The following is a 12,092-nucleotide window of genomic DNA, read 5'->3' on the forward strand; positions in this document are numbered from 1 at the left end:
GCGACTTAGCATGCGCGCAATCAAGGAAAAGTAGGGGACAGAAGAGAAGAAATTCAAACATTTTACAGAAAAAAGACCGTGTGATTAAATACAAAAAGAGAGGGCAGGCAGGCAGGTCTTGAGAATATTCAAGTCATGTTAAGGAACTTGAACTGATTAACATCATCACACATTCAACTCTCTAACATAGAAGGCCTTTCTCTACTTTTTCTGTTTAAACATATTTAAACAAAAATCAGATCAAATTCCATTTCTTCCATGAAACTTTCTTACAAATCTATTTTTCACCAACTGCTCCTGTACTTGCTGCCCATAAGATTAGTACCTTACTGTGTATACTGCTCTGTTCTTATTGTCTAGTTCACATAATCTCATATATTATGTCAATTGATAATGCTGCCACAAAAGTTATTTTTCATTAACTGTTTTGTGTTTACAGGTTTCTTAAGTTCCAGTGAGAAATGCACTATCGGAACACCTGGTAAGTATTTCTTCCAATTTTCTATTAAGTATGTGTAGTTACCAAAACACCGAAGCTTCTTACAGAAAAATTTTACACTATTATGAGTAAAATATTCTCTATTTACAGTAAAAATCTTTGCCAAATTTCATCTTGATTTAAGAAAAGTAGGGATTTCATATACAAATCCTGTAAAGTCAGAAATACTTAAATACTCAAAATGAATGGTCTGAGATGTGTGAAAGAGAAAACTGGAAATTCTCTCCCTAACAATTATTATGGAACCAAACATGAAATAAACTATTACAGGTACCATAAATTCAACTAATCTAAAACAACTTTGGATCAAGTACATAAGCACTGATTTTGTTCAGCTTATAAATAAAATGTAGGAAAATCCTTTACACATTTCTTAAACACTTAACCTTTAACTAAACTCCAAACGTTTCCAAATATGAAACAAAAATTGCCAAAATGTCTTCACGTGGCTCACTCACGTGGAAATTTACTGCTTACTGAATTTAAACTGAAAATAAAAGTTTTCGCTTATATGAAATTTACCAGTGCCAGAGAACTTCATAAAGACTTTTCTTTCTTTTTTTTTTTTTTTAAGACTTTTCTTATTAACAGAAAGTTTCCACGGGTAAGAAGAAAACTAAAAAGCTGAAAGGCTTTCTGACACATTTTCTGCCATGTCAATACCAGCAATTAGGTAATGAGTTATAAAAATTAGGTGAATAATTTACAACAAAAATTTTCACCTGAAATGCATACATTACAACAAAAACATTCTGGCCCTAATTATCAACATGATCATTTCCCAAAATGTATTCTAATGGTCACAAGGTAAACCTCTAAAAATAGGTTCCACGGTCAAATAAATCTAGGAAACACTGAATACTAACTCATCTTAGAAATGAATAGTACCACTAATATAGGTAGAATTGGTTTAACTTTAACCTAAATACCCCAAGTTTATCTTGACCAGGAAACACTTTTTTGATTATTCATAATGTTAATTAATATTCTGGGGAATATGTGTTCCAAAGAATGTATTTTGGGGAATTCTATCAATAAAAATTTTCCTATGTTCTTACTTTGCCTGAATTATTATCAAGAATAATTTCCCTGTAAGAAACACTGTGTTCATTCAACTATTCAGTTCAATTCAGTCACTCAAGTCATGTCTGACTCTTTGCGACCTCATGGATTACAGCATACCAGGCTTCCCTGTCCATCACCAACTCCAGGAGCTTACTCAAACTCAGGTCCATCAAGTTGGTGATGCCATCCAACCATCTCACCCTCTCATCATTCAACTATTACCAAGACTAATAGAAGAATAAATATCAACAGATATTTACCATTTTTTAAATAAGACTAGAAAAAATAAAACAGAAAATATAAAGTAAGTATTTTCTCATGTGTATTTTAGTATTTTATTTCAGGTGTAAGTATTGGGTTGGCCAAAAATGAGTTTGCATTTTTCCATAACATCTTACAGAAAAACTCAAACATTTTGGCCAACTCAATATATGCTTATATTGACCTGCACATAAAATGTATTTTTCAATGTGGAATATTGCAGAAAAGTTGGGTTAAACAGGTTTCTTTACTGCAGGATTTTTGAGAACCTTTACTGAAATTTACAAGAGCATTCCTGGTTACAGAAACCTTTTTTCCCTGAAGCATCTCCAAGGACTAGTGCTCCTTGGAACACAATTTAGGAAATACTGACTTTTGGAAACCATGCACCTCCAACCATCTTGAGGCACATTATACAGAATCAATGTTCAAGGACTTCCCTGGCAGTCAAGTAGCTAAGATTTCACCTTACAATGCAAGGAGTGTGGGTTTGATCCTTTTGGGGAGCTAAGATCCCACACCCATCATGGCCAAAAAGCCAAAACAAAACAGAAGCAATATTGTAACAACTTCAAGACAAAACATAAAACAGAAGCAATATTGTAACAAATTCAATAAAGACGTTAAAAATGATCCACACAAAAAGCAAAACAAAAAACTGAAAAACAGTGTTCAGTTCTTACCTCTCTCAGAATATCCACAGATTTCTCATTTTAATTGCTGGTTCTTCACCACTTGGTCAAACTTCCAGTAACTTTAATTTGACTAGCAAGAAGTTGTAATTAAGCACCTGTATTCCAATTCTGGCTCTACGACCTATTGGTTGTGTAGTTTATCAGCCTTGTAGTTTACAGGCCTTGCATTATTATTTAATCTCTTTCCCACATCTTCCTCAGATGATAAAAGAATAATGGGACTAGTTATGTCGGAAGTTTGGGATTTGTTGTTTAGGATTAATGAGATAATATGCCTATTTAGTCCAGTGCCTGGCATTCAGCATGACAGATACCTACTACAATCAGAATAGCACTATGATAGCAGGAGTTATGAAATTCAGTCAAAACTTAAGAAACTATTAAAAAACACTATGCTGCCACCTAGTGGCACTCTGATATAAAAATTAATGTTAGTTCCTGATAATATGGTATGAAGCAGTATAAAAATTAAAATATTCTCTCAAGTTATATAGCACACTTCATAAATCAAGTAGAGAAATATAACTTTGAAAAATTCACTAACTAAGCCAAACCAACCCTGAAACCAGGTAGGATTATCATAAACAGTCAAATTGGCTAAAGAATTAACAGCAAAGAGAACTGTGAAGGCCTGCAGAATAAATTCCACCCACATAGTATTTGCTGATTTTCAGGTTGGAATATTTCAGCAATGGTTTTCCATTCAAGGTACAAAACAAAAACAGTCACAGGCATCTATAACCAACGAAAAATAGCAAATAATCAAAAATAAAAAATTTCATTAATCTAAGGGGAAGAGCCTCAGTGGAATCTTCACATTTTAAAGATCATTACAAATCTTTCTGGAGTTAAAAGAGTATAACAAAGAAATATATAATAATAAGTATATGGGTTCGGTTCAATATGAATTTATTAAGTAACTTCTACATACAAGACCGAATGCTTTACAGAACAGATGGGGAATCTTAGCTCTTTCTTTCTAAACGAATTGCACTGGTTTTGTTTATTTGTTTGTTCTTCCTGGCCCCAGCTTGTGCCATGCAGGATCTTAGTTCCTCAACCAGGGATGGAACCCTCGCCTGCTACAGTGGAAGCCTGGAGTCTTAATCACTTGGACTGCCAAGGAAGTCCCCTAAATGAACTAATTATAAAGGTCCCCATAAACGTTTTGAGAGACATCACTGTCCAAACGTAAAGCTAAGAGGAAGATTAAGACAATAACATGAGTTATTTAAACCCACAACTCAGCATCATCAAGATTAGGTCAGCCATTTCCTCAGGGAGACTCCATTTCAGTCAGCTTGTGCAAAGCACTTCAGAATAAAATTACCCTAATAAAGAAAACCGGAGAAATTTTCCTCAGGAATGTACGCACTTCAGTAACTGCTCACAGCCCTAGAAGAATTTTTGCACGATACTTCAAATATTCTGCAAACTAACATCCACCAAAGAAAACTGAGGCTCATCATAGTCTGAAATGATACTCTCTTTGAGCATCAAACTCCTTCTAAATTTTTCACAAGAGTGACCAGCATGATTACAGATTCTAAAATGCAAACGAGATGTTTACAAACAAAACAACCCTAAAGCACGCGTATAGGATGGATGTGGCTACCCTTCCCGATAACGCACACACAAGACTCACGTACTAACCTGCAGCCTCCACAACGTTTTCAGGAAAAGCCACGAGAAGCCCAAAGAGAGAGAGGTCCAACAGTGCGGGACCCTCCCAGGTCCGGCGGGTGGAAGATTCTAGACGCCACAACGCAAAAATCAGGGGACCTGGGGGCAAGTCAAATACCCTGAGCAGCCAGAGATGCAGGTCAAACTCTTAAATGGACCTTAGACGAAAAGAATCCGGACTGCCTCGAAACAGTCACCCGCAAGCTATTGACCACTCCCAGTTACCTCAGGCGAAGGCCTGTATCGCCCCGCCGCCCCCATGCTTCCGGTTCGCCTTACAGTACTTCCGGTTTTTATTCCTCTGGATTCCCTAGTTGAGCGTGAGTGGAGAACATTGAGCACCTGGGGCAATCCGGTTGTGTTTTTTTTGTTTGGTTGTTTTTAAGATAAAGCTCCTGGAAACTTATCTCTGGATGTTCCATGTTTTTCTTAGTTCCCTCTAAGTATTGGTTTACATATCCATGTTAAAAAAAAAATGTCCTGGGATCCTGTTTGTGTTTGTGAGAGTGAACGGTTCACAACTGACAAGCATCCAACAGAATCAGCTTAGAAGGAGATTGACGAGTAGCAGCCGTGTGCGTGATGGTGCATGATCTCAAGTTTTCAGTCTGAGACCTCCTGAGAAGAGAAAAAAAATCTTTGAAAGGATAAAGTGAAACCTAATAGCAATCAGTTCGGTTCAGTCACTCAGTCGTGTCCGACTCTTTGCGACCTCATGAATCGCAGCACGCCAGGCCTCCCTGTCCATCACCAACTCCTGGAGTTCTCTCAGATTCACGTCCATCGAGTCAGTGATGCCATCTAGCCAATAGGAACTGCTAATGGGGACAGGAGGAAGAGGGAGCCCTCACTGATATTTATATACTTTTTATGTTTGAATCAGGTGAAAGTATTATCCATGCAAAAAATTAAACGTTTTTAAGTGGAATAATAAAGAGGTAATCACAACACCTATTCCAGCACCTAACTAATATAGAATACAATATATTTTAGGCCTCCTATCTATAGTTTTTGCTCTGTTATCAAAATCTGAAAGAAATGGTTCCCGTCCTCAAATTTTTAACCATATTTACAGGTAAAGGTCTATCTGGAACTCTCTTTTAACTCTCTCACTTCCTTCAGGTCTTTGCCCAAATGTCAACATTTTAGGGAGACCTTGCTTGACTACCCTAAATAAAACAGTAAAACCCATACATGCAGCCTACTACCCCTTTCCCTTGCTTTTTTTTTTTTTTTAATGTAAACAGTGCCCCTGAAATGAAAGTTTGTAATACGCTGCACTATTGGCTTCCCTACACAAGGTCTTGAGTTTCTTTGTTTTGTTGGTGGACCTGCAGGGCTAGCTTGTGGGATCTTAGTCCCCCCATCAGGGGCACAGCAGTGAAAGCAGAGTCCTAAGCATTGGACTGCTGGAAATTCTGCCACCCACCTCTTGCTTTATACTCTGTAACACAATCACCAGCTAACATGGTATATTTGTCTATTGTCTGTATCCTGAAACATAAGCTCCATGTAGGCAGAGACTAATTTTACTTTTCAAAAAATATTTTAAACTGTAGTTGACCTATGATATTATATGTTACAGGTGTATAACAGTGATTCACAATTTTTAAAGGTTATACTCCATTTATGAAAGTCAAAGTGTTAATCACTCAGCTGTGTCCGAATCTTTGTGGACGGTAGCCTGATAGGCTCCTCTGTCTATAGAGTTCTCCAGACAAGAATACTGGAGTGGATAGCCATTCCCTTCTCCAGGGAATTTTCCCAACCCAGGGATCAAACCCAAGTCTCCCCCTTTGCAGGGGGATTCTTTACCAGCTGAGCCACAAGGGATCTCCTTATAATTCAATGCAAATTTCTCAATGGTTGGTAAATATAAAATTTTAACTTGTCGCTAGAAGAAATATTTAAAATAACTTTTGGAAAATTTTTTACCACTTCTGCTTTTCTCAAATATTCTCTATAGACATCTGATTCAATGGAAAACAGCTGGTTTCAACTGAAGTGCCTATTTTAAAACAAGAGTAGTTAATTGATTAAAATAAAGCATTCTTATGTTAACAAGTAACAATTCAGTTCAGTTCAGTTCATTTCAGTTCAGTCGTTTAGTCGTGTCCGACTCTTTGAAACTCCATGAACTGCAGCACGCCAGTCCTCCCTGTCCATCACCAACTCCTGGAGTTCACTCAAACTCACATCCATCGAATCAGTGATGCCATCCAGGCATCTCATCCTCTGTTGTCCCCTTCTCCTCCTGCCCTCAATCCCACCCAGCATCAGAGTCTTTTCCAATGAGTCAGCTCTTTGCATGACGTGGCCAAAGTACTGGAGTTTCAGCTTTAGCATCATTCCTTCCAAAGTACACCCAGGACTGATCTCCTTCAGAATGGACTGGTTGAACTCCTTGAGAGTCCAAGGGACTCTCAAGAGTCTTCTCCAACACCACAGTTCAGAAGCATCAATTCTTCAGTGCTCAGCTTCCTTTATAGTCCAACTCTCACATCCATACATGACCGCTGGAAAAACCATAGCCTTGACTAGACAGACCTTTGTTGGCAAAGTAAAGTCTCTGCTTTTTAATATGCTCTCTAGGTTGGTCATAACTTTCCTTCCAAGGAGTAAGCATCTTTTAATTTCATGGCTGCAGTCACCATCTGCAGTGATTTTGGAGCTAGAATTAGGCAAATCCTTTGACCTAGTAATCCCAGTTTTGAGATAACATTCCAAGGAGAATAATCACATGGAGACAGGAGAAGGAAGAATAACAATTATACAGAGGTGTTCATAGCAATGCTATTTATAGTAATGAAAATGTTGAAATAATCATTCAGAAATGTCAAATATTTAGAAAACTACATAGTATATTAATATATTCAAACTTTTAAAAAATAAGTATACTGTTTCAAAGCATAAAAATATAAGTAATCTCAAAGAACACACAACAGGTATGCTGATTAAAACTATAACTTTGAATTCTGAGAAGGATCAGAGAAAACTTTAGCACAATATAACATCAATTAAATTTATGGAATTAAAGAATTTTTCTTTAATATTTAACAAGACCTGGTAAATTCTAACACCTTATTCTTTCATGTTATAACTATGTAGACTTGCCTTAAGCGATAATTGAAATTTTCTTTTATATATAGCAAGAGAACACATGAGATGACCATTCCTGTAGTCCCGCAAAGAATTGCAAGTCAAAAAAACTTGAGGCTTTTTTTTAACTTTCTTTAATTTTTAAATTAAACTTTTTATTTTGTATTGGAGTATGGCCATCTAACAATGTTGTGATAGTTTCAGATGGACAGCAAAGGGATTCATCCATATACATGTACCCATTCTCCCCCAGACACCCCTCCGATCCAGGCTGCCACATAACATTGAGCAGGGTTCCCTGTGTTATACAGTAGGTCCTTGTTGGTTACCATTTTAAATATAGCATTGTGGACTTGTCCATGCCAAACTCTCTAAATATCCCTTCCCCTCATCCTTCCCCCCAGGCAACCATAAATTCATTCTCTAAATCTGTGAGTCTGTTTCTGTTTTATAAACAAGTTCACTTGTATCATGTCTTTTTAGATTCCAGATACAAGGATTCATACAATGTTTCTGCTTCTCTGACTTACTTCCCTCAGTGTGACAATCTCTAGGTCTAATCCATGTTGCTGTGAATGACATTATTTCATTCTTTTTGATGGTTGAGTAATATTCCATTATATATCTATCACATCTTCTTGAGATTTTTTTTAATTCCTATTATATTAGCAAATTTTTGGTAGTGTTTGACGGAGCCATGCAGCATGTGGGATCTTAGTTCCCTGGCCAGGGATCAAACCCAGGCCCCCGGCAGTGGAAGCACAGAGTCTTAACCACTGGACCTCCAGGGAAGTCTCTATATTAGCAATTTTTGTGGTTGAATTGTAAGACCTGATGTCAGTGAAGTATATGACTTAATTGGTCATTCATATCTTTGATACCTTTATAAACAGCATGCCCTTTTTGGAAAGCAATATGGTAATACACAGAAAAGCTATGAAAATAATTTTTTTTCTCTCACTCGAGAATTTACAGTAAAGAAAAAAACATGCGGGAAAAATATGCATGCAGTGCTATTTATTGCAGCATTATCTGTAAAAGTATGAAGTTGAAAATAATCTGAAACCCATGAACAGTACGAAAAGGCAAAATGATAGGATACTGAAAGAGGAACTCCCCAGGTCAGTAGGTGCCCAATATGCTACTAGAGATCAGTGGAGAAATAACTCCAGAAAGAATGAAGGGATGGAGCCAAAGCAAAAATAATACCCAGTTGTGGATGTGACTGGTGATAGAAGCAAGGTCCGATGTTATAAAGAGCAATATTGCATAGGACCCTGGAGTGTCAGGTCCATGAATCAAGCAGGCAAATTGGAAGTGGTCAAAAGGAGATGACAAGAGTGAATGTCAACATTCTAGGAATCAGCGAACTAAAATGGACTGGAATGGGTGAATTTAACTCAGATGACCATTATATCTACTATTGCAGGCAGGAATCCCTTACAAGAAATGGAGTAGCCATCACGGTCAAGAAGAGTCCGAAATGCAGTCCTTGGATGCAATCTCAAAAACTACAGAATGATCTCTGTTCATTTCCAAGGCAAACCATTCAATATCACAGTAATCCAACTCTATGCCCCAACCAGTAATGCTCAATAAGCTGAAGTTGAATGGGTCTATGAAGACCTACAAGATCTTTTACAACTCATACCCAAAAAAGATGTCCTTTTCATTATAGGGGACTGGAATGCAAAAGTCAAGAAACACCTGGAGTAACAGGCAAACTTGGCCTTGGAATACGGAATGAAGCAGGGCAAAGACTAATAGAGTTTTGCCAAGAAAATGCACTGGTCATAGCAAATACTCTCTTCCAACAACACAAGAAAAGACTCTACACATGGACATCACCAGATGGTCAACACCGAAATCAGACTAAGTATATTCTTTGCAGCCAAAGATGGAGAAGCTCTATACAGTCAACAAAAACAAGACTGGGAGCTGACTGTGGTTCAGATCATGAACTCCTTATTGCCAAAAGCGGACTTAAATTGAAAAAAGTAGGGAAAACCACTAGACCATTCAGGTATGCCCTAAATCAAATCCCTTATGATTATACAGTGGAAGTGAGAAATAGATTTAAGGACTAGATCTGATAGATAGAGTGCCTGATGGAATGAGGTTCATGACATTGTACAGGAGACAGGGATCAAGACCATCCCCATGGAAAAGAAATGCAAAAAAGCAAAATGGCTGTCTGAGGAGGCCTTACAAATAGCTGTGAAAAGAAGAGAAGCAAAAAGCAAAGGAGAAAAGGAAAAATAGAAGCATCTGAATGCAGAGTTCCAAAGAATAGCAAGAAGAGATAAGAAAGCCTTCTTCAGCGATCAATGCAAAGAAATAGAGGAAAAGAACAGAATGGGAAAGACTAGAGATCTCTTCAAGAAAATTAGAGATACCAAGGGAACATTTCATGCAAAGATGGGCTCGATAAAGGACAGAAATTGTATGGACCTAACAGAAGCAGAGGATATTAAAAGAGGTGGCAAGAATACACAGAAGAACTGTACAAAAAAGATCTTCATGACCCAGATAATCACGATGGTGTGATCACTCACCTAGAGCCAGACATCCTGCAATGTGAAGTCAAGTGGGCCTTAGAAAGCATCACTACGAACAAAGGTAGTGGAGGTGATGGAATTCCAGTTGAGCTCTTTCAAATCCTGAAAGATGATGCTGTGAAAGGGCTGCTCTCAATATGCCAGCAAATTTGGAAAACTCAGCAGTGGCCATAGGACTGGAAAAGGTCAATTTTCATTCCAATCCCAAAGAAAGGCAATGGCAAAGATTGCTCAAACTACCACACAATTGCACTCATCTCACACGCTAGTAAACTAATGCTTAAAATTCTCCAAGCCAGGCTTCAGCAACACGTGAACTGTGAACTTCCAGATGTTCAAGCTGGTTTTAGAAAAGGCAGAGGAACCAGAGATCAAATTGCCAACATCCGCTGGATCGTGGAAAAAGCAAGAGAGTTCCTGAAAAAACATCTATTTCTGCTTTATTGACTATGCCAAAGCCTTTGACTGTGTGGATCACAATAAACTGTGGAAAATTCTGAAAGAGATGGGAACACCAGACCACCTGACCTGCCTCTTGAGAAACCTATATGCAGGTCAGGAAGCAACAGTTAGAACTGGACATGGAACAACAGACTGGTTCCAAATAGGAAAAAGAGTACATCAAGGCTGTATATTGTCACCCTGCTTATTTAACTTCTATGCAGAGTACATCTTGAGAAACGCTGGGCTGGAAGAAGCACAAGGTGGAATCAAGATTGCCGGGAGAAATATCAGTCACCTCACATAAGCAGATGACACCACCCTTATGGCAGAAAGTGAAGAGGAACTAAAAAGCCTCTTGATGAAAGTGAAAGAGGAGAGTGAAAAACTTGGCTTAAAGCTCAACATTCAGAAAACTAAGATCATGGCATCTGGTTCCATCAGTTCATGGGAAATAGATGGTGAAACATTGTCAAAAAAAAAAAAAGAAGAAACATTGTCAGACTTTATTTTTCTGGGCTCCAAAATCACTGCAGATGGTGACTGCAGCCATGAAATTAAAAGACGCTTACTCCTTGGAAGAAAAGTTATCACCAACCTAGATAGTATGTTGAAAAGCAGAGACATTACTTTGCCAACAAAGGTCCATCTAGTCAAGTCTATGGTTTTTCCTGTGGTCACGTATGGATGTGAGAGTTGGACTATAAAGAAAGCTGAGCACCAAAGAATTGATGCTTCTGAACTGCAGTGTTGGAGAAGACTCTTGAGAGTCCCTTGGACTGCAAGGAGATCCAACCAGTCCATTCTGAAGGAGATCAGCCCTGGGATTTCTTTGGAAGGAATGATGCTAAATCTGAAACTCCAGTACTTTGGCCACGTCATGCAGAGCTGACTCTTTGGAAAAGACCCTGATGCTGGGAGGGATTGGGAGCAGGAGGAGAAGGGGACGACAGAGGATGAGATGCCTGGATGGCATCACCGACTCGATAGACTTGAGTTTGAGTCAACTCCAGGAGTTGGTGATGGACAGGGAGGCCTGGTGTGCGGCAATTCATGGGGTCGCAAAGAGTCGGACACGACTGAGTGACTGAACTGAACTGAACTGAAACTGATATTTTGAAGATTACACAAAAAATAATAAGGAAATTGTGAGGGGGGGAAAAAAAACCCTTTCTATTATAATCGTAACATTTTTATTGTATGTAACTATTTACCACGGTAGTGGTGGTTTAGTCACTAAGTCATGTCCGACTCTTGTGACCCCATGGACTGTAGCCTGCCAGGCTCCTCTGTCCATGGGATTCTTCTGGTAAGAATACTGGAGTGGGTTGCCATTTCCTTCTCCAGGGGAGCTTCCAAACCCACAGATCGAACCCAGGTCTCCTGCATTGCAGGCAGACGCTTTAACCTCTGAGCCACCAGGGAAGCCCCCTCTCCCTCCCCAGTACCTTGCCACAACTCCAAGTTCCCTTAGCTCTTACATATGCTGTTCTCTCTACTTTAACTATTATCCTACCTGCCGAAAATCACCTTCTCATTCTTTAAATTCCTGCTCACAAGTTGCCCCTTTGAAATTTCATCAACTCTTTATTCTTACCTAAGCAGAATCAATCATTCCCTCCTTTGTATAATCACTGGATTCTACATATGTTTATTGTAGTGTTTCTCACACTGTACTGCAATTATTTGCACTTTCTCCAGAAAGACTGTGAACTCTTTCAGGACAGGGACTCTGATCATACTTACATTTAAATCTCCAAAGGCTAGCACAGTGGATGGCACATATCTAGT

At 38.5% G+C, this 12,092-nt stretch overlaps 1 protein-coding gene across 1 annotated transcript in view; it reads right to left on the bottom strand.

Moving 5' to 3' along the window:
* Window positions 1–12,092, bottom strand: part of CCDC73 (coiled-coil domain containing 73) — a 187,229-nt gene that overhangs the window by 147,298 nt on the left and 27,839 nt on the right. The window contains exon 3 of the mRNA XM_069554681.1: window positions 4,174–4,821. The gene's annotated coding sequence lies outside the window, so the exon portion shown is untranslated. The remainder of the gene's footprint in view (window positions 1–4,173; window positions 4,822–12,092) is intronic.

Source organism: Ovis canadensis, chromosome 15, assembly GCF_042477335.2.
Source record: "Ovis canadensis isolate MfBH-ARS-UI-01 breed Bighorn chromosome 15, ARS-UI_OviCan_v2, whole genome shotgun sequence".
Classification (NCBI taxonomy): domain Eukaryota; kingdom Metazoa; phylum Chordata; class Mammalia; order Artiodactyla; family Bovidae; genus Ovis; species Ovis canadensis.